Below are 22745 nucleotides of genomic sequence, written 5' to 3'. Positions count from 1 at the left end.
TACAAATTTGCGTTAACCAGTTCTTGCAACTTGTTTTAAAAAGAAGTTTCATTTTATAATAAATCAATCATTCTAAGTTTATTGAAAGAAGCCTGGTTAAAGACTCTTTTATTCTGGGTCTAACAGTAGCAATGGTGAACAATTGGCCATTTGGGTAAGTGAATTAAATACTTACACTAATGGTGCGACCTGTGGAGAAGTGGGGCTAGATAAACTGTGCACTCCTCCCATCCTAGTCATAACACAATAAAAATGAATTCTTCTGTTGGGTGAGCTACCTATTGAGGCACCGCCAGTGTCAAAAGATTGCTGCAATTATGCAAATGAGGCATGAGAACTAATTTGACCTGATCCTCAGACCTCCATTTCTCGATGCAGGGACTGTTCCCATTTAGTGTTTCAAAAGTGGCCTAAATTATTTCCAAGCCAAGGGGTTTACATTAGCCTAGAAATTGTAGGGCTAACACAAGATTTTATTATCTAAGCTTTTGTGCATTGTCTTTCAGCATCATTTTCTAGTTGTGATTTCCCCACAGAAAAACCTTTGATGTTATGTTGGTTTGAATTACTTCTGCTTACAGTGTCTGTAAATTTTGATGGGGAGTGTGGTCACCACTGGCTGATCACTTACGCAGACAAAGAACAGGAAAAGGAACAGTGCTAGTTAAAAAGCTGTCTAATATGGAGACAGGGTGCGCATATAAGATGGTTTGAAATAAGATGTCTTGCAATTATTGTATACATCACCTTTCATGAACAGGATGTCAACCAATGAGGTACTTTTAAAGTGTAATCACTATAATGGTCCAGGCATTATAGTCCAGTCAAAAACCTTCACTGTCCATTATAGTGATTACACTTTAAAAGTACCTCATTGGTTGACATCCTGTTCATGAAAGGTGATATATACAATAATTGCAAGTCATCTTATTGCAAACCATCTCATATGTGCAGTTGTGTTCCATATTAGTTGTGTTCCTACTGTGGCAATTCCAAATTCAAGTACATTAATCCCATGAGTTTTCCACATTAACTGAGATACTAAGATCATCTAATCAAAATGCACACAACTGAAGAGGCAAAATGAGCTCAATGATAAGCAAGAGTGAGGATGTTATAATTTATTTGGAAGGCAAATTTTAACATCTTTGTGTTTTTCTTCCTCCTCCCCCGATTCTGACCTGAAGTGGCTGCTATTCCCGAGGATTGAAATCTGCTGCGTACTGTGGGTGGGAATCCCAACTCTTGGAGGAACAATGGTGAGGGGCGAGTCCAGCGATGGAGAAGGGCAACTTCTATAGGATGCTAATTTTTCACATTCTGGTCCTCTTTGGAAAACTCTGCAATGAAAATCCAGCAGCAATTTCCCAGCTTGCCTAGATCTATGCGATACTACATAAGCTGCCAGTGGTGGTTTTACAGTAGCTGAGGGCAGGATTTTCCTGTGGCAGGAGCGGGAAATCGAAGGGACTCTCACCACAAAGCCTAGTGGATAAACCCGCCAAGTCATGCAATGTTGGGCTGATTAATCATTCAGGCCGGGTGTTGCCTGATGAATCATGTGGTGGGGTGGGCAGAAGTCGCACCATATCCAGACGCCATCTTTAAAAGGTATCCAGACATTTCATACATGAAGCACGCAAGGACTCTGAAAGATAGAATGACCTCCAGGAAGCGCCAGGCACCAGCCCCACGTTTCAGTGACGCCTCACTGGAGGCTCTCCTGCAAGCCGTGGAGGGCAAGAGGGACATCCTCTTTCCCGAGGATGGGATGAGGAGGCCCACCCATCTCACCAAACCTGGCTGGGAGGAGGTCACCAGGCTGGTCAATGCCGAATTGGTGCAGGGGATGCAGTGCAGAGAAAGATTGAATGACCTAATTCACACTGCCAGAGTAAGTGAACCCTCCACTCCCCATACTCATCTCACTGAATGGGAACTGGGGCATGGGCCTCAATGGCAAGGGTAGCATCTGTGATGCCCATACTTAAAGGCCCTTCGCAAGATGCTGGGGCGCTGCCTCATAGCTCCACTGCAGTTCGTGTCATCTGCTGGTAGGGAGGCAAATGGGGCTGCTGACCCAGCCACACTGAAGGCACAGACATTGTGGGGGGAATGGGCTGGGGGTTGGCATTGAGGGAAACTCACAGATACGGCTAATGCCACACCTCTGTCGTCCTTGTACTTGTAGCTGCTGGAGCTCATGGGTCTACAGGGTGCTGCTGCAGTACCCGCGGGACAATCAGCAGTGCATCTTTCATATGGCACACACAGCTGGCAATGGGTCAGTGGAGGGACTCAGGTGAGGGTGCCGAATAGGGTGTCAATCAAGCGGTCTACATTGTCCTAGATGATCTCAAGCTTCCTGAGTGCTGTTGGAGCCATACTTATGGCCAGTGGGCCGTATTCCTTCAAACCCCCCACTTGTATCTTGCACAAGATGTTCAGGCTTTGGGGATGCAGGGGGTCACTCATTAGACAGAATTAGCAGCTAGCAACCTGCGCCTGCATTAGAAGTGCTCACAAACCATCCTCCATCTTTACGCAGGAGAAGACAGCACACAACATGCGTGAGAGGGAGGAGACGGAAGGGAGCATGCCAGAAATCCACCCCCCCTCACACAGTTTGAGCAGCAGACTGCCAAACTAGCAGGGGAGGACCATGACCGTGCATGTACTGTTGGCAAGGTTGGCTTCCCCTAGTCATCCAGTGAGGAAGCATGATTAATCCCTGCCAATTGGAACCTGAGGGTGAGGCTCTGTGCTATGTAGAAGGCAGGCCATGCAGTCACTCATTCTGTCCTCTTTCCATTACAGGTGCCAGCAGGAAGAAGGTGAGGCCGGATCCCGCACCTGAACTCAGCCCTAGTCCACGTGACACCTCTGAAGAGAATGAGGACCATGAATTCTCACCTGTAGAACCATCACAAAATTCATCTGCACCTTCCACCAGCCCAGAGACACTCACCTCGATGGCTCATAGATCTACTTTAGGTTCAGGCTCACACTCTGGTGGTCACTGCACGGACACGTGTCCACAGCAGGAGGAGGCAGTGACAGCCAAGCTCCCCAGCACTTGGAGGACTGTTGGCAAAGAGGCCTCTGCAAAGTCAGAGTCTGATGATGAGCCTCTTGGAGCAGTCATGGGCAAGGTAGTGGGGATGCAACGTGACGCAGGGGAACATCAGGTAGAGGCGTCAGAGGCCCTCAGAAGAGTGGCATGTGAGGCGGAGGAGTCTATCCACGCTCTGAATGTTGTGGCGCCTACATATGAGCACGTGGAGGGCTCCATGAGGAGGATGGCGGACACCATGGAGAACCTGGTCTAGCAGAACGCCCAGTTTCTGCCAGAGATGTGCTCAGACCTGTATTTCATCCCTGTATCCGTGGGTGAGATTACACAGTGGATACGTGAGAGGGGCCGGGGCACATTGACCTCCCTGCCTGTGCCTCTTCTCCTCAAGGGAGTCAGGGAGGGACCCTCAGGCACTCAAAGGGAGGAGGAGCCTCAGGCAATCACCCCAGGGGCTTCCACCCCAGACTCTCCAAGGGTGTCCAGGCGTTCCGAGTCCCCTCTGCCTGTGACCCCATCAGCTCAATGCCTCTGGGACCACTGAGAGCACACCTGTCCCAGAGCAGGGGACACAAAGAAGGTCGGAGCCCGCTAGGCCTCGGGCCTCCAGAGGATGCCCTCTAAAGTCATCGGAGACAAGGTGCCATAGTGGTCAGCAGGCTGCCTCCACCTCCGCTGTGGGTGATGGAGAAGCAGCCAGACATAGTGGTAGGGTAAGGGAAATTAAGAAGTTCTAAGTTCACCCTGGTAGCATGGGTTGGAAGCATTGTAATTAGTTGCTGTACTTCTGTAAATATATGATTCATTGCACTTTACTGAGGTCTGCTGGGTTTCTCTTGCTGCTGCTGCATGTGTTAATCCATGTGCACAATCCTCCTCCGCTCCCATCCTTTCAATGTGATGTCTCAGGCTGGGTCTGTCCCTCCGAATCATACCCGTACATGCAGGCATCACTCTTTGCCAAGGCCCTTATGGGCCATGTGTGAGGAGCCTCTGAAACACACTCTACCATTTCCCTCCACTGCCCTTCAGATTCTATAGAAAGACACTTCCCTTGTCAGCACAGCTTACTAGGATTCCCCTTCAGTTACCCAGTTGACCTGACTTTCAGCTCCACCCATCCGATGACCCTCCTCCCCAGCCGCGTTTCTTGTGCTGGACATCGAGGGTGTGGACTCAGTGCCGTGCCTTAGCATCAGCATGGAGCGTGTCAGCTTTCAAACCACCTCCAACATCTTCTACCCTTCTCCTGTAACCCACACTCTCCCCCCATCACTAACGATACCCCCTCCCCACTGCCCCCGGTGTTACCTTCATCCTCCCATCTGTCACCCTTGATTACCCATCACCCCCATCATCCTTGAATCGCCCCCATCCTACCGTCACCCTTCAGCCCATCACTGTCATCCTTCACATGCCTTCCCTCCCTGATGAGCCCATGCCTGTCACGGTCCCCATGCCCACCCAAACTCTGCCTACCCTGAGGATCTTTGCGCCCTCCAACCACCCAAACCGACCCTTCACCCACCACAGATGCACCCTCACCGTTCCACCCTACCGCATCCCATTGCCCCCTCTATCAGTAACTGTGCCCTCCCACCTCCAGTACCCTCGGTTTACCCCCCCCCCCAAGATTCCTCCAGCAACACCACAGACCCCTCTCTCTAAACAACCTCCCACTCACCGTCCCTTGCTTTCCCATGCGACTTGCACCATTCCTCATTCCCCTCGCTCCCATCAACCCCTACAAGGTTCCCTGGCTTCATCTCCCACCACCCCACTGCCTCTGGCCTTCCCACCCACCACTCTCTGCCCTCTTGCTCCCCATCATCTCCCCCCACCACCCCACTGCCTTTGGCCTTCCCACCGCTCCCGTCTCTGCCCTCTCTCTCCCCACCTCATGTTCCTGCACCTCCACCCCGTGTTGCCAGCCCCCTCCCACCTCATGTTCCAGCACCTCCTCCACGTGTTGTCTGCCCTCTCCCGCCTCATGTTCCGGCATGCCCTCAACCCCCCACCCAGATGCCACGCACCTTCCACCAAGTGGACCAGCCTGTGCCTTCCAGGTAAGTCCATGTGAATGCCCAGCTGGTCCGGTCATGTTTCATACCGATGCAAACTACCGCTGGCGGGGCGGACGATATGCCAGGGGAGGAGAATTCCGGTCAGGAGCTCATTTAAATCACGCTAATTCTATGCTAGTCGGGTTCTCGATGGCCTTTGGTGGGAATGGCGGCCTGCTATCGCTCCACCACGACGGTAGCGACTGCAAGCTCCTGCTGGCATTTGCTGCTGCCGTCGGGAACCCGCTTCCTTTCATCCTGCATATTCTCAGCCCCCGCACGCCACAAACCCCGCCGGTGCTGAGGATTGAAAATTCCAGCCTTAGTGTGGGAAAATGGATCTAATCATAATCTGAGTGAATAGTGGAGCAGGCCCAGAGGCTGAATGACCAACACCAATTCCTAAGGCGCCTGTGTTGGACTGCGCATTAGGAATGACCCCAAGGTTCATTGAGGACCTGATGACCAATTAAAGCAATTCCTAATACTGATTAAATAGGGAGAATGCCATTTTGTTGGTCGGTGCTAAAATAGGTGACCTCTCCTAACAGCGACCAACTGAACATGAACGAAGGAATCATTATTTAAAGACATTCTCAGCTTTCAATGCTTATTTGCTATTAAAGTGCAGCTGGCTTTGTGCTTGAAGAGAGGTTGGTGTAGTGGCAATGTCGCTAGACTAGTAATCCAGAGGCCCAAGCTAATGCTCGGGGGGTATGGGTTCAAATGGCAGCTGATGGAATTTAGGTTCAATTAATAAATCTGGAATTATAAAGTTAGCCTCAGTAATGGTGTCCATGACAATTATCATCAATTTGTAAAAACCCTGTCTGGTTCATTAATGTCCTTTAGGGAAGGAAATCTGCCGTTCTAACCTACATGTGACTCCAGACTCACAGCAATGTGGGTGACTCTTAATTGCACCCTCTTGCCACTCAGTTCCAGGGCAATTAGAGATGTTTTGAAGTGATGCGCACATCCCATGAAAGGAAAAATGTACGCAAATCGCTGCTTCACCTGAGAGGCGTGTTTGGGGTCTTGGATGGTGAAGAGAGAGGAGGTAAAAGGGGAGGTGTACACCTCCTGCCATGGGAAGGGGGTGGGGTGTTGGGGGTGGCTGAGGAATGGACCAGGGTATCATGATGGGAACATCCCTTCGGAATGCTAATGTGAGGAATAATTTGTTTACATAGTGAGTGGTAACAGCCTTATGAAGGCAGTGGAAGTGAAGATGAAAATTGAGTTCAAAAGGCAATTGGGCATGCATTTGAGGAAAATAAACTCGCAGGACTATGGGGATAAAGCGGTGGTAGGGAACAGGCTGGATTGTTCTACAGAGAGCTGGCATGGTCTCGATGGGTCGAATAGCCTCCTTCTGTGCTGTAAAGGACTGTGCGACATCTAGGTGCGACCTCCCCTGCTCTGCTTATGACTGCAGGATCTCCCATTCCCCTCATGATCACTGACAGCATGGCCTCCTCAAGGAAAAAGATCTCAATCAGTTCAGCTTTGCCTCCCTTCACCTGTTTTGTGCTAATTTCTCCTGGAAGAGAAACAGTGGTGATTGTGAATAAGCGTGTTATGAAGTATATTTGTGCGTGATTTGAAGAGCTGTGTGATGTGTCTGAGGTGTGAGTGGTACCTGTGAAGAATGTTGTGTCATAGGGTGTGTGAATGCCACTCTATAGTTAGATGGTGTAGGAAGAGTGTTGAGGTTGTGACGCTGGTTGTGATATTTTTAATTCATTCATGGGATGTGTGCATCACTGGTGTTTCAGTCCTTGTAGAGACTGAAAATAAATTCAAATTTCCAGCAGATGGCTGAAAATATGACATAACAAGCTTTAATGTTTTAAGACTGTAACAAACAGACTAAAAGCACTCTTGACTGAACATAATTTTTGTAGGCAATGTACTTTAAATTGCAGAACAGAACTTTCCCCTTTTAAATAGTTGCTTGGTAGTACAAAACTTGAGTATTCCTGAAAAAAGAGGTATACTGTAAAAGCTTTTCATCATGCACTTATCATGACAGACACAAAAATGCTAAATTTCAAAGAGAACAACTGCATGAGAAAAGGGGGCTTAATGCTTGGCAAATCGACTTTGATGGAGAATGCACCAGGGAGCTATTGTCCCCCATGCTTTTGTTTAATTTTAAAAAGGTGCAATGCCTGAACAGGTTCCTTTTCCCTGCAGAGGATAGGTCCCTGCGTATGAATATATGTAGCTTACAACAACCATAAGTGAGCCACATTGTAAACCTGACTGATAATCTTAAATTGGTTGTGTAATTCTTAGCATGCTTAGGATTGTTCAGTAAATGTTGTCCAATCACGTAATGTCATTGAACATCAAAGGGAGATGATTAAATTCTCTCTTGTCAGAGATGGTCATTGCCTGGCACTTGTATGGCGTAAATGTTACTTGCCATTTATTAGCCCAAACATATGGGTTGTCCAGGTTTTGCAGCATGTCAGCATATACTCCTTCATTATCTGAGGAGGTGGGAATGGTACTGAACACTGTGCAATCATCAGCAAACACCCCAACATCTGATCTTATGATGGAGGAAAGATCATTGATGAAGCAGCTGAAGATGGTTGGGCCTAGGACATGACTCTGAGGAATCACAACCATTTTCCTTTGTGCTAGATTGAAGTCATACTAGCAGAGAGTTTTCCACCTGATTCCAATTGACTTCAATTTTATTAGAGCTCCTTGGTGCCACATTTGGTCCAGCATTGCATTGATGTCAAGGGCAGTCTCTGTCAACTCACCTCTGGAGTTCTGCTCTTTTGTCCATGCTTAGACCAAAGCCACAATGAGCTCTGGAGCTGAGTGACCCTGGCAGAACTTCAACTGAGCACTAGTCAGCAGACTATTGTTAAGTAAGTGCCAATTGATAGCACTGTCAGCAATACCTTCCATCACGTTACCGATGATTGAGCGCAGACTATTGGGAACGATAATTGACCTGGATTTGCCCTGCTGTTTTCTGGGCAGGGTGGACAGGGCATGTCTGGGCAATTTTTTGCACTGTTGGGTAGATGCCTTTGTTGTAGTTTCACTGGAACAATTTGGCTAGGAGCGCAGCTAGTTCTGGAGCACAAGTTGTCAGTACTACAGGCATTGCTGCAGCCATTGAGAAGTGTATTTGTGAGATGGAATCGTACCTTAACCACTCCTGTCAAATCGTTGAAATTTCATACCACTGGAGCCACCTCCTGGGGGCTGAGCTTCTGGCTTTGACTTGCTGAGTGACCTCCTCACACATGGAGCACATCAGTGGCCTCCTTCCTCACTACAGGACTTCTCTGCTTCTCTTTGCTTCCTCCACCAAGACCTCCAATGCTGAGGCTGAGAAACTTTGAACCCTGTACCTCGGTCCTGGACCATCCTGATATGTACCTTTGTCTGTCAGCCAGCATACTCCACACCTTTGATAGAGCTCTGTGCATGGAGGCTTCGTATAGCACTCCATAATATTTGCTCCTAAAAAGCATTTGCATGCTAAATATGCAGGTCCACAGTTTAATACCTCCAGGCACATTTAGATCATGGAAAACACTAATTAGCCTGAAAATTCAGGTCTAAAACCAAACATTTAAATAAAGGCGTCTTTGTAACATGGCCCCCACTTAACACCTGTTTTTACCCTTTCCCCAAAATAACCCCTGAGTTAACCATGTAGTGTGGAACTGGATCACATGTAGGTCTGACCAGTTAAGAGTTGGCAGGTTCCTTCCGTAATGGACATCCGTGAACCAGTTGGCTTTTTATGACATTTCGGAAAGCTTTCCACTACTTGCTATTTCTATTGGAAGCTGTACCCGCATCATATGAGGATGATTATGCCAGAAGAAGTGGCTGTAGGAAAGCTTCCAGTGTGTGGTGTTCTGTCACCATCACATAAAGAAAGGAGGAAATCAAGGAGGAAAAGGTTTGACTGCCTACAACATGGTAAGAGACTTTCATACTTTTACCACATGAGATAAGGCTAACAGCCTTTTTATTAACACCAGATGAATAGATGAGTTTTCTCAATCTGTCCTCTGCTAAATTTAGCTGACTTTTAAAAAACTAACATTAAAAACTGACTTCAGGTGCATATGCCAGAGTGACTGATAAAAGTATGTCACTGTGTGATACTGTTTGGCCCTACTCTGCACCACCTCTGAAGTTTGTTTTTGGCTCATATATTTTTAATACACAGACATTTACCTCAAGCTTGACTTGAGTTTTCATTGACTTATCTGGCTATGTGCATAGAGTGAATTAGGAAACATTTCACTTTAGCTGTTATGGAACATTAAAGAGCTTCATCTGCAAAGGAAAAGAAAGTAGGAAGGACAGTGAGGTGCCACATAGATTAACTTCCTAGCAGTTTCTGGACTGTGATTAGGTTACACTATAACTTTTCACGTGATGTTGGTGGTATTGACAAGGCCACATTCATTTCCCAGTTTCAATTACCCTGAGAAGGTGATGGTGAACATGCCCCTTAAACCATTACAGTGTTTGAGGGCATGGAGTCCCCAAAATGGTATTAGGAAGGGAATTCCAGGATGTTGGCTCAGTGATAATGTAGGAATGGTAATACATATCTAAATCAGGAGGGTGCATAACTTGAAGAGGAACTTGGAGATGAGGCTGTTTCTATGACCTTGCTGGCCTTGTCTCTGTTAGCCTAGGTCTCATGGTCGGGAGGCGCAGTTGAAGTAACCTTTGTGAATGCTGAGCATACCCTGTACAGACTATATATATATATTGCCACCACAGGGTGCTGATGGTAGAAATCTGAATGGTGAGTCCAATGGCAGGATCATCAATCAAGCAAACTATTTAGTCTTGGCTAGTATTGCAGCCACATCCATTCGGCCACACTCCTGACTTGAGCTTTGCAGCTGGTGGAAATGCTTTAAAGGCATCAGGGGGTAAGCTATCCATGGCAGAGAAACCAGTCTCTGCGTGTCCTTGTAGCTACGGTATCGTTAATGTTGGTCCAGTTCAGCTTCCCTAATGTTTTCTAATAGTGACAAACCATACTAACGCCCATGCTGCAACACCACCCTGCCCCCTCCTTCACCTCCCACTCCCCATCCCCACCGCAAGATGTGATGGTGGTGTATTTAGCAATTGTGGTACCATTGAAGGTTATGGGGAGATGGTTAGATTTTGCCTCCTTCAAGATGATCATGTGTGTACCTAAAGTGAATGCTACCTCCCACACATCAGCCTAAGCCTGGATGTGATCCAGGTCCAGATGCAGGCTGGGCACATGGTTGACCACAGTGGAATTGGGAATGAACAACCCCCACTCCTGGCTTTATGAGAAAGGTAATATGACTGCTGAAGCAGCTGAGGGCACTTCCCTGAGTAATTCCTTCTTCACTGTTCTGGGACTGTGATGATCAGTCTCTGACAACCATAATCAACTCCTTTGCATCAGACATGCCTCCAGTCATTGGAGTGTTTCCTCATTGATTTCCCCCACCCCTGACTTCAGACCTCCTGGGGCTGCTTGGTGCCATGCACAGCAGAAGCTGCCTACGTGCCTAGGATGGGTACTCTCATCTTTAATCGATAAAAATCAACATTTAGCTCATATACATAGATTTTTAAAAAATGTTTTAATGAGAAAGAGGGATAAAATGTATTATTTATTCAAATATTAATAAGCGTTGCCAATACTTTGACAGCCTGCATTTCTTGACAAAGACTTGATCGAGGAAGGATTGGTAGGTTGTTGAAGTCCAAGTGCTCTACCAAATGAGGCCACTATCTCAAAGTTAGACTATTTAAGGTAATTCTTTATATTATGGAACACTTTGTAAATTTACTATTCTCAGCAATTTTCTCACCTCCTCCACTGTCCTGAAGCTGTGACTCCTCACTGGGTAACTTTCCACCCGTCACCATTGGCATCTTATCCATATGGCTATTGTTTGTATGACTAAGATATTTTGTGCATGGAGGGTGGTCTCCAATAGGAACAATATGCCTGCAGCTGCAAACCCGATCAAACTTCCATTATCAAACCATTAGGCCATACTGATGAGCACCTGCGGGGGCTCTTCATATTCCTCAAATCCTTAAGATATTCCTGGTGGTCATTTTATCCAGTTTGGAAGGTGAAGTGAATCCAGGACCATCTGAACCTGTGTTCATTGTTCAGTAACTTGAGCTCCGCATTCTTTACTCACGTGAGCTAACACAACGAATTTTGGAAAATGGTTCACGTGCAAAAGCAGCACAATTGAACACAGCAAGTACTTGATGGATGTAAGCTAAGTGCCCAAATTTATAAGGATAATGTTCTAATTTCATGCACACAACAGGGAATGTTTCCTGTCATAAATTCACTTCAGAAATTCTGGCGTGTACTGCACATGTAAATATAATTACTGAAAACTCCACTAACACTCCCATAGCACCTTGTAATGAAAGGACACTTTCACTTCTCCACCCTCTATAAATCAGTGACCTGATAATATAGTATTGCCGTTACTAACATTAAAAAGCATATCCTTTGACTCAACATGAGGGATGCCATGGGAGGTCTGCTGGTAGTCCACTGAATATTTTGCATTCTGTACAAACCATCACACATTTCATACAACACTCTCACATAACACGTCTATGCCACTCTTAAAAGTGGGCAGATTTATTTTAAACTTGCCAAATTTATTCTAACACAACACTGATTGGAGCTTTCTTCCCTTGCTATTTCTTGGACAGACCCTCCACTTTCTCAAACTGCTACAGACCATGGGCAAAGAAGTTAAAATAAATCATAATGGGCTGTAAACTAGGTATACTTGTATGTGATTAGACAACACCTGGAATGCTGTGAAGAGTTATGGTATCTATATTACAGAAATGATACAGAAGCATTGGAAAAGGTGCAAAAAAGATTTACAAGAATGATGTCAGATCTCAGAGATTATACCTAACAGGAAAGATTGAATAGACTGGGGCTCTTTTCTCTAGTAAAGAGAAGACTGAGGGATGGCCTGATAGAAGTCTTTAAGATTAGGCAGCACCTTCCAAACCCATGACCACTACCATCTAGAAGGACAAGGGCAGCAGATAGATGGCAACAACACCACCTGGAAGATTTCCTCCAAGCCACTCACCATCCTGATTGGGACAATATCATTCCTTCACTGTCGCTGGGTCAAAACCTTGGAATTCCCTTCCTAACAGTACTGTAGATGTACCTATGCAATAGGGACTGCAGCGGCTCAAGAAGGCAGCTCACCACCACCTTCTCAAGGGCAATTAGGGATGGGCAATAAATGCTGGCCTAGCCAGCGACGCCCACATCCCAGAAATTAATTTTTAAAAATGATGAAAATACTTGATAGAGTAGGCTTACAGAAGTTGTTTCCACTTTAGGAGGAATCAAGAACCAGGGTCTAGGAATATAAGGTGGCCAATAACAAGTTCATTAGGGAATTTAGGAGAAACCTCCTTACCCAGAGAGTGATTGGAATGTGCAACTTGCTAGCAGACAGAGAAACTGAGATGAATAGTAGTGATGCTGTTAAGGAAAAGCCAGATAAACGCATGAGGGGAAAAGGAATAAAGGATATGTTGATTGAATGGGATGAGATAGGGTGGGAGGAAGCTCGTGTGGAGAATAAACACCAGCACAGACCCACTGGGCTGAATAGCCTGTTTCAATGTTGTAAATTCTATGAAAACATGGGGAAAGCTGAAACTTTCTGAGTGATGAATCTTACAGTTTGGATCAGTTCCATCTCCTGCACCTTTATTCATCTCCCCTGCTTAGAGCTATGAAGGGCAATCTCTGCATTTCCATGAAGTTGTAAATCAGTGAGCTTGATTATTCTTATATGTTTGTTTGTTAATTGGATCATTAAACAACTAATATTGTCATTGATGGGTGCAGATCAGCACATCGGCACAAAAGACAAGGTTCAAACATTTGTAATAATCTTCAGCCAGAAGTACTGAGTGGATGATCCATCTCGGCCTCCTTCTGAGGCTCCCAGCATCACAGATGCCAATCTTCAGCCAGTTCGATTCACTCCACATGATATGAAGAGGGAAAAACATAATTGACCTCATCCTCACCAGCTTGCTTGCTGCAGATGCAGCTATCCATGACAGCATTGGTAGGAGTGACCAGCACACAGTCATGATGGAGACAAAGTCCTGTCTTCACACTGAGGGTACCCTCCATCGTGTTGTGTTGCAGTACCACTGTGCTAAATGGGATAAATTTTGAACAGATCGAACAACTCAAGACTGGGCAAACATGAGGCGCTGTGGGCCATCAGCAGCAGCAGAATTGTACCCAACCACAATCTGTAACCATATGGCCTGGCATATCCCCCACTCTACCATCACCACCAAACCAGGGGATCAACCCTAATTCAATGAAGAGTGCAGAAGGGCATGCCAGAAGCAGCACTAGGCATACCTAAAAATGAGGTGTCAATCTGGTGAAGCTATAACACAGGACTTCTTGCATGTCAAACAGTGTAAGCAGCAAGTTATAGACAGAGCTAAGTGATTCCACAATCAACGGATCAGACCTAAGCTCTGAAGTCCTACCACATCCAGTTGTGAATGGTAGTGGACAAATAAACAATTGACTGGAGGAGGAGGCTCCTCAAATATCCCCATCCTCAATGATGGGGGAGCCCAGCACATCAGTGCAAAAGATAAGGCTGAAGCATTTGCAACCATCTTCAGCCAGAAATGCCAAGTGGATGATCCATCTCGGCCTCCTCCAGACGTCCCCAGCATCACAGATGCCAGTCTTTTGCCAATTCGATTCACTCCACCTGATGTCAAGAAATGGTTAAAAGCACTGGATGCTGCAAAGGCTATGGGCCCTGACAACATTCCGGCGATAGCACTGAAGATTTTGTGCTCCAGAACTTGCCGCGCCCCTAGCCAAGCTGTTCCAGTATAGCCACAACATTGGCATCTACCCAGCAATGTGGAAAATTGCCCAGGTATGTCCTGTACACAAAAAGTAGTATAAATCCAGTTCAGCCAATTACTGCCCCATCACACTACTTTCGATCATCAGTAAAGTGATGGAACAGGTCATCAACAGTGCTATCAAGTAGCACTTGCTTAGCAATAACCTGATCATTGATGTTCAGTTTGGGTTTCGCCATGGTGACTCAACTCCTACCTCACTACAGCCTTGGTTCAAACATGGGCAAAAGAGCTGAACTCTAGAGGTGAGGTGAGAGTGACTGCCCTTGACATCAAGACAGCATTTGACCAAGTGTGGAATCAAGCACCTCCAACCCCAAAGCCAGCAAAACCGAAGCCAATGGGAATCAGAGGGAAAACTCTCCGCTGTTTGGAGTCATACCTAGCATAAAGGAAGATGGTTGTATTGTTGGAGGTCAGTCATCTCAGTTCCAGGGCATCTCTGCAGGAGTTCCTCAGGGTAGTGTCTTCGGCCCAACTATCTTCAGCTGCTTCATCAATGACCTTCCTTTCCTCATACGGTCAGAATTGGGAATGTTCACTGATGATGGCTCAATGTTCAACATCACTTGTGACTCCTCGGACACTGAAGCAGTCCGTGCCCATATGCAGCAAGATCTGGACAACATCGTTTGGGCTTATAAGTGGCAAGTATCCTTCATGTTAAGCAATGACCATTTCCAACAACAGGGAATCTAACTGTCTCTCCTTGACATTTAATGATATTACCATTGCTGAATCCCCCACTGTCAACATCCTGGTGTTATAATTGACCAGAAACTGAACAGGACGAGTCTTATAAATACTGTGGCTAAAAGAGAAAATCAGAGGCTGGGAATTCTGCAGGGATTAACTCACCTCCCGATTCCCCTAAGCCTGTCCACTATCTAAAAGGCACAAGTCAGGAGCATGATGGATTACTCCCCACTTGCCTGGATGAGTGCAGCTACAAAAACACTCAAGAAGCTTGAGACTTCCGGGACAAAGCAACCCGCTTGACTGACACCTCATCCGCCATTTTCAACCTCCTTTCCCTCCACCACCAATGCACAGTAGCAGCAGTGTGTACCATCTACAAAATGCACTGCAGCAACTCACCAAGGATCCTTTGACAGCACCTTCCAAACTCGTGACCTCTACCACCTAGAGGACAAGGGCAGCAGATGCATGGGTACACAACTACTTAGAAGTTCCCCTCCAAGCCACCCACCATCCTGACTTGGAAATATCGTCAGTCCTTCACTGTCACTGGGTCAAAATTCTGGAACAACCTCGCTAACAGCACTGTGGGTGTACCTACACCACATGGACTGCAGCGGTTAAAGAAGGCAGCTCACCACCAGCTTCTCAGGGGCAATTAGGGATGGGCAATAAATGCTGAATGCCCACATACCGTGAAAGAATTTTTTTAAAAATTATTTGTTAGTAACTGTTAACATGCAGAATAAACAAGAATCTAGAAGGAAAGGTTAAAATATAGGTGAGGGTTGGCAGGGGAGGGGGGGCGTGGGGGCGGTGGGGCTGGGGGTGGTGGGAGGGGGGTGGGCATGTAGCCATGAAATGTAGTCATACTGCTGAGGGTGAAGAGAGATCATGTGATGTCAGGAATTAAGGATTGTGTGGGAAGAAACAGAAGTTCCTTTGGGTTCTGGAGGTGATGGGGAAGGTGTCCTCAGGTTCTGAAATCCTATGGATTCTCAGAGAATTGGGACTCATATATCGGGAATATGGAAGCGGTAGCAGGCTGGGGGCTCGGGTACGACACCAGAGGGGCAGTGGTCTGGGAGTTAGGATAAACTAGAATGAAGGGGCAAAGCGTTGGATTATTGGGTAGAAGCATTTCTGGAAGTGGAAATACTGGGGTGTGTATCCTGTGCAACTGAACAAATAGGGAAACAAGTTGCAAGACCTTGGAATGCTGAAAGTGTTGTGCCAAGTTAGGGGATCAAAGCAGGTTGGTGGAGTTTGCGATCAGTAGACAAAGTGGTGAGCTTGGCAAGCACTTGATTCCTGAATGGGATGTTTATGGGTGTAATCTGGGACCGCTGCTGGGAGAATGAGGGTGGTGGTGCTGTCACAGGATGTGGGAGAAGGGAGGTTGGTTACACAGTTCAGAGGTTCTGGGAAGATGGGGCCCCAGGATCTGGGATGAACAGGGATTGACCTTGGTTTCCAGGATTGAGTGGGAGGAATCTAGTGAGGGCTCTGGTATGTGGCAACATTCTGGGGTCTGGGAGTAATTTTGCAAGAGAATGGAGTGTGGAAGAATAGGCTGTTGTTTCCCCTGAGAAATTTTTCACAAATGCTTTCCTGGCACTATTTCTGCTGTTTAAAGCTTTCATGTTATAAATGTCGACTGGATGTCAACAATCACAGTGCAAGAGCACAAAAAGGATAATTAATCAGGACACAGCTCTCTGCTGATTACCGAGAAAACTATTGCTGAGAACCAGTCTCCCCTCACCCAATAAACAGAATAACGTCATTCTTAGCCTTGATGTGGAATCCAGCTTTAAGTTCCTGAAAGTACTAATTGGATTTTTACTATCTTAAAAGAGATCAGCATTCCTGATATATCGGCACTCTGACTTTTGAGCCAGGAGGTTGGGTTTCAGGCCTGACTTCAAGACTTGAGAACATAATCTTGGTTGACACTTCCGCGAAGCATTGTGAGGGGGCTTTGGGGAGGGGGTGGGGATTCTGCATTGTTGGAGGTTCTATATTTCGAATGAGACATTAAATCATAGGCCCATATGTTGTCCAAGGCAGACGTAAACTATCCCATGGAACCACTATGATGAACAGCATGGGGTGTTTCCCAGGTGTCCTGGCTAATGTGCGTCTTTCCAATACCCATCACCCATAAACAGACTAAATTGCTATGATCTCATTGCTGTTTGTGGAGCCTTGCTGTGCACAAATTGGCCACTATGTTTCCCAAGATATTCTTTCTTCCTTTAAAAATCATAAAAGCAATGGTGCTCAGCATAAAATGAGATTGGTGGTGAAAGCTTTAGAAGTTTAGCCCAGCCAATATTCCCACAAAGCTACACAATGTAGCCTGTAGTGCAACAAACAGGCCACACACAACCAACATGGAAACATAGAAAATAGGAGCAGGAGTAGGTCACACGGCCCTTTGAGCTCGCTCCGCCATTCAATATGATCATGGCTGGCCCTCGATCTCAATATCATACTACCGTGCTCTCACCTTGATGCCTTTAGAGTCTAGAAATCTATCTATTTCCTTTTTAAATATATTCAGTGACTTGGCCTCCACAGCTTTCAGTTGTAGAGAATTCCACAAGTTCACCTCCCTCTGAGTGAAGAAGTTTCTCCTCATCTCAGCCCTAAATGGCCTATTCCATATCCTGACACTGTGACCCCTTGTTCTAGACTCCCCCAACCAGAGAAAACATCAGCTCTGCATCCAGGCTGTCCAGCCCTGTCAAAATGTCAATAAGATCCCCTCTCATTCTTCTAAACTCCAGTAAATATAGGCCTAGTCTTCCCAATCTCTCCTCATATAACAATCCTGCCATCTCAGGAATCAGTCTAGTGAACCTTCGCTGCACTCCCTCTATGGCAAGTATATCCTTTCTTAGGTAAGGAGGTCAAAACTGCACACAATACTCCAGGTGTGGTCTCACCTGTACAGCTGTAGTAAGACATCCTTGTTCCTGTACTCAAGTACTCTCACAATGAAGGCCAACATACTATTTGCCTTCCTAACTGCTTGCTGCACCTGCGTGCTTGCTTTCAGTGATTGGTGTACAAGGACACCCAGGTCCCTTTGTACATTAACATTTCCCAATCTATCACCATTTAAATAATACTTGGCCATTCTGTTTTTTCTACCGAAGTAGATAACTTCATACATCCACATCATAAGTACGAATAATGCCATGCATCTGCCATATACTTGCCCACTCACTCAACTTGTCTAAATCATCTTGAAGCTTCTTAACATCCTCCTCACATTCCCACAAAGTTTTGTTCCCTTTAAGATGTATGCATGTGAGTCTGTGCAATGATCTTCAAGGACTGGGCACTGCAATAATCAGGCCAAGTACAACAAAGAAACACGAGAAGGAACATTAGGCCTGTTCTAAGGTGTTGAGCGTAGTTCAGTAAGTCTTATTAAGGTATTCATAGTCTTAGGGAAGTATTTATTAACTTCTAGAAATTATATACATAGGTACAGTAAAGGTCCAAACTAGGAGCTGTCTCCATGCTTGCTTCTACACATGTCAACATTACACTGACCCCTAAGTGTGGGTCATGTGTTCTGTTACATCATTGTGTAGGCATTATTTTATTCAGTCCCACGTAAACCCTATATGTGCCAGATAGTTATACTGCAGGGCCCAATCCATTTCTACCCTCTTAGCTGAAAAGCTCATGAAGTACCGGAAGGAAGAAATGGACCAATGAGACAAGTATTCTCAAAAGGAAAGGGAAGTGTAATTGTAGCAGCGCAGTTAAAGACCATTTGGCCCATCTTGTCTGTGCTGGCTCTGTGGAACTCAAATACTGACTGCATCAAGTCTCACTTATGCTTAAATAAAGTAACTGTTCCAAACGTGAAGTCAGCTTCAAACTATTGAACAGACAGTCCAAAGATCCTTCAAAGTATTCCTTACAGGCTTGCCATTTGTTTTACTTACTGTAATTGTGAGATGAGACGATGCAGGAAGTTGAGCCGGTCCTGATTATGAGCCAGTGAGTTTGAACCAATGTGGATATAACCGTGGGGTTCCTCACCAGGGTCGTCCACACGTGGGTAACACAGCCAAGGAGACACTGCCAGCCAGAGTCTCTCCCTGGTTACTCCCCACATCCCTCCATGGATCCCGTTCATCCTAGGCCTGGGCCTTTTCTTCAGACACTGAAGGAGCTGCCGTTGTTTCTAGCACTTTCTGTAGATATACATATACTTTTTTAATTAACTGCATCCTGAAAAATAAACAACTCAAGATGCATGTGGTCTGTAATAAGCGTCAAAGGCCCCTGATAGAGAATGATAAAAGGCATGCTGAAGTTCAGAGATATTGCCCAAAATTGTCAGATTCATTAGCTCTGCCCAGCTGCACATAAAAATAATTCAGTAACACATTTGATTTTACAAACTAAGAGTAAATGAGTAAATTTCCTGGCTTGTAACACCCTCTCTTGCCGAATTAAACAGCTTTGTTTTATGAATTAATTCAGATATTAAAATTAAATTTCAATGCAAAGCTCAGTTATTAGTTTCACAAAATAAATGTGAACACTCAAATTAAATATTCACTGTAGGCTGTCTTCCAATAAAATAGAATTTGGCCTTTGAAGTGTTTTTATTAATCTTCTCTGATGTGTAGGTTCTTTAAATTCCATGAATGTGCAACGCAACTGCCAGTTCAGTGCTTCACTTGCTTTAATTTATTTTCAGGATAAATTCTATTTATAATGAAAATCTTATTAAAACTGGACAAGAAAAATTAGTCTATAGCCTTGCCTTGGTGGGGTAAAAACAAAATGACTGACCTAAGTTGAAGTGACATTTACAAATTACCTGTTAATTTAAACTGGGTTGAAGGATGACAGAGTTGAGTTAGACTGACAGTAAGTTCCCACAGACTGACAGCTGTGGCCCAGTGGCTGTAAAGCTCCTGCAGTTAGCACATTTATCCACTTTGACAAGAAAAACTTCATAAGCAATAAATTCCACAAAAACCTTTGCATCAAAACTCTTCTAAGGATGAGACAATGCTCACATCTGTTAGCCCTATACTGGAAACTTGTCTTGTGCTCTAAGCCAAGTCATGTGAGCCTTGACTACGGTTACCCCCCCCAAAGCAACAACGCAGGACCCTGGCTTTTTAATGATATGCTACACAATCTGACAGAGCCTCTTCCTGCTTATAGTGGCTGCGGGACACCAGTTAATGCCCTGCAACCTAGAATTGTATAGCGAGATACATCCCTGGGACAGCCATCGTTAAACATCACAGTCAAACACCAGATCAGACTGATGGAAGTCACTCAAATAGAATTATTCTGCGAGGGGGTTTTCATTTATTTCTGTTTCTATATTTTAATAAAAGATTACGGTGCACTAAAACTGTCATTAATGTTACAGAAGTGTGGGTGATCTGGTGTGAGTTTACCGACATGTGTGAAGTCTCTCAATTAACTTTATTATATAGAATAATAGAACATAGGGCACAGAATCAAGCCATTTGGCCCAACTGGTCTGTGCTAGTGTTCATGCTCCCGCATGAAACTTCTCCTGTCCAACTTCATCAAACCATATCAGCTGAACTTTCTATTCTCTTCTCCCTTATGTACTTACGTAGCTTCCCCTTCAATGCATTTATTTGTTTCACATATCCACACTCAACCAAACCTCAATAGGGGACTCCAGGGAGACTTTAGTTACAAGACTAGGTTGGAAAGGCTGGAAGCAAAGGAGATTGAGCAGAGATCTGATAAAGGTGTACAAGATTATGACAGGCTTAGGAAAGGTAGACAGGGAAACATTCTTCCCACTAGCTGGTGGCAGAAGGACTAGTGAACAGATTTAAGATTTTGTGCAAGAGATGCAGGGGGAATGTGAGGAAGAACATTTTGGTAATGACCTGGAATTCGCTGCCTATGAGTGTGGTGGAAGCAGAGATGATCGATGATTTCAAAAGGAAATTGGATGGGCACTTGAAGGAAGTGAACTTGTAGAACTACAGCAAATCGAGGGGGGTCTGGGGCTTATTGGACTCGATGAGCAGAATGACTCCGTGGCCCAAATTTTCACAAAGCCAGTAGGGCTCCAAGCCTTAGCCAAAATGGTGCAGAACACGGCACTCACCACTTTTGCTGGTAGGTGACCGGGTGGTGGGGGTTTTGGGGGGGGGGGGGTGGGGGGGGGGTGCGGGGGGGAGCGGAGGGTGTTACAGGGGCACAAGGTATTTCACACATCGTGATTCACGGAGGCAGCCGCCTATTTAAAAGTGCAACAGCCTTCAAACCGAAACTATTTTGGTCACCCAAGTTTTTGAAACACGATTTGGGGAATTTCGACATTTAAGGAAAAGTTCTAAACCTGCCGGAGTTATTTAGAGAAGTTAGGTTAAGCTTTTGGAGAGGTGCTGTACCTTTTGGAGAGGTGAGGTACTTTTTGGAGAGGTGAGGTACTCTTTTGGGATTATTAAGAGTGGACATGAATGTGCCCGAAAAGGGGAGAAGGTCTGGGGGGGTGGGGGGGTGAAGGCTATTATTTTTGTATTATTGTTTTTATTACAACTGGGATGAAGTCCCAGAACACCAAGGCGTGTCTTTTAAATGGCAGCTGCCTCTGAACTCCTTCCAGGGCCGGCGATCCCCACTCCAGTTAGCATCCTTCCCAACCACCATCCCACATTCCCCCACCTCCCCCCCCCCCCCACCCCCCCACCCCCCCGTGCCCCCAGGAAAAAAAATCCAAACACGTGAGGCACGTTCTTCTGAGTCAGGTTTGTGGAGCCTGGAAATTTCCGGACTCTGCGGGTGAAATTTCCCTTGCCCGTCGGCGGTGGCGGGCGTGTTTGGCCGCGTGGGCAGACGGTATGGTGAGAAAGCCAAAAGTCGCCGTTTCGTGACGTTGTGAAGCCACTTTGCAGATGTCCACTCTGCTGTCGAAGGGTCATGAGGACTCGAAACGTCAACTCTTTTCTTCTCCGCCGATGCTGCCAGACCTGCTGAGTTTTTCCAGGTAATTCTGTTTCTGTTTTTGTTTTGGATTTCCAGCATCCGCAATTTTTTTGTTTTTATTATTATTATGGCAGATTTCCTTCCCTAAAGGACATTAATGAACTAGTGCAAACAAAAACAGAAAATGCTGGAAAAACTCAGCAGGTCTGACAGCATCTGTGGAGAGAGAAACAGGGTTAACATTTTGAGTTTGTATGACCCTTCCTCAGAAGTGAACTAGTTGTAATTAGTGAACCAGTTGCGTTTTTACAACAATCGATGATAGTTGTCATGGTCACCATTACTGACACTAGTTTTATATTCCAGATTTTGCTAATGGATAGGTCTCAACCCTACCAGACCGGCTGTAAGGCGGGGGGTAGCTTTTCAATGGCTGCAGGTCTAGGGCTTGCTTGGGGATAGGGGAGAAGTGGCCTCAGACAAAGGAAGAGGCTGCAGGGCGAAGGCTGTACTGGGGAAGGGGGGTATCCCAGGGTGGGTGCAGGGAGGCACAAGTTGATCTGTGCAAGTGGCCTCAAGATGGTGAGGGCTGAGGAAGTAGTCTCCAGAGGAGTTGAGGCCAGATGGAGACGTGAGGGTGTGTCTGAGAGACTGAGTGGTGATGTCCCTTGAGCTGGCAGTGAGTGAGATGTCAGTGAATGTGTGATGGGCTTGTGAGTGTGTGAGTTTAGAGTGATGAGATGGTTGCCATATGCTGGCAGCACAGATGAGATCATTCATCCTCTATCTGCATTGGATGACCAACCTCTTCTGTGCAGCATTGGCACCAATCACCACTGCCATCGCCTACCAAGCCGGAGTGGTGAGATTGCTGGGGTGGGCGTGAAGGACATCGTGGTGAGCCTCCACGATGTCCAAAAAGCGATCCAGGGATGTGTCACAGAATCAGGGGGCTGAAGTCC

This window comes from Carcharodon carcharias, chromosome 16 (assembly GCF_017639515.1).
Source record: "Carcharodon carcharias isolate sCarCar2 chromosome 16, sCarCar2.pri, whole genome shotgun sequence".
Classification (NCBI taxonomy): Eukaryota; Metazoa; Chordata; class Chondrichthyes; order Lamniformes; family Lamnidae; genus Carcharodon; species Carcharodon carcharias.
Note: the sequence above shows the minus strand (reverse complement) of the source record.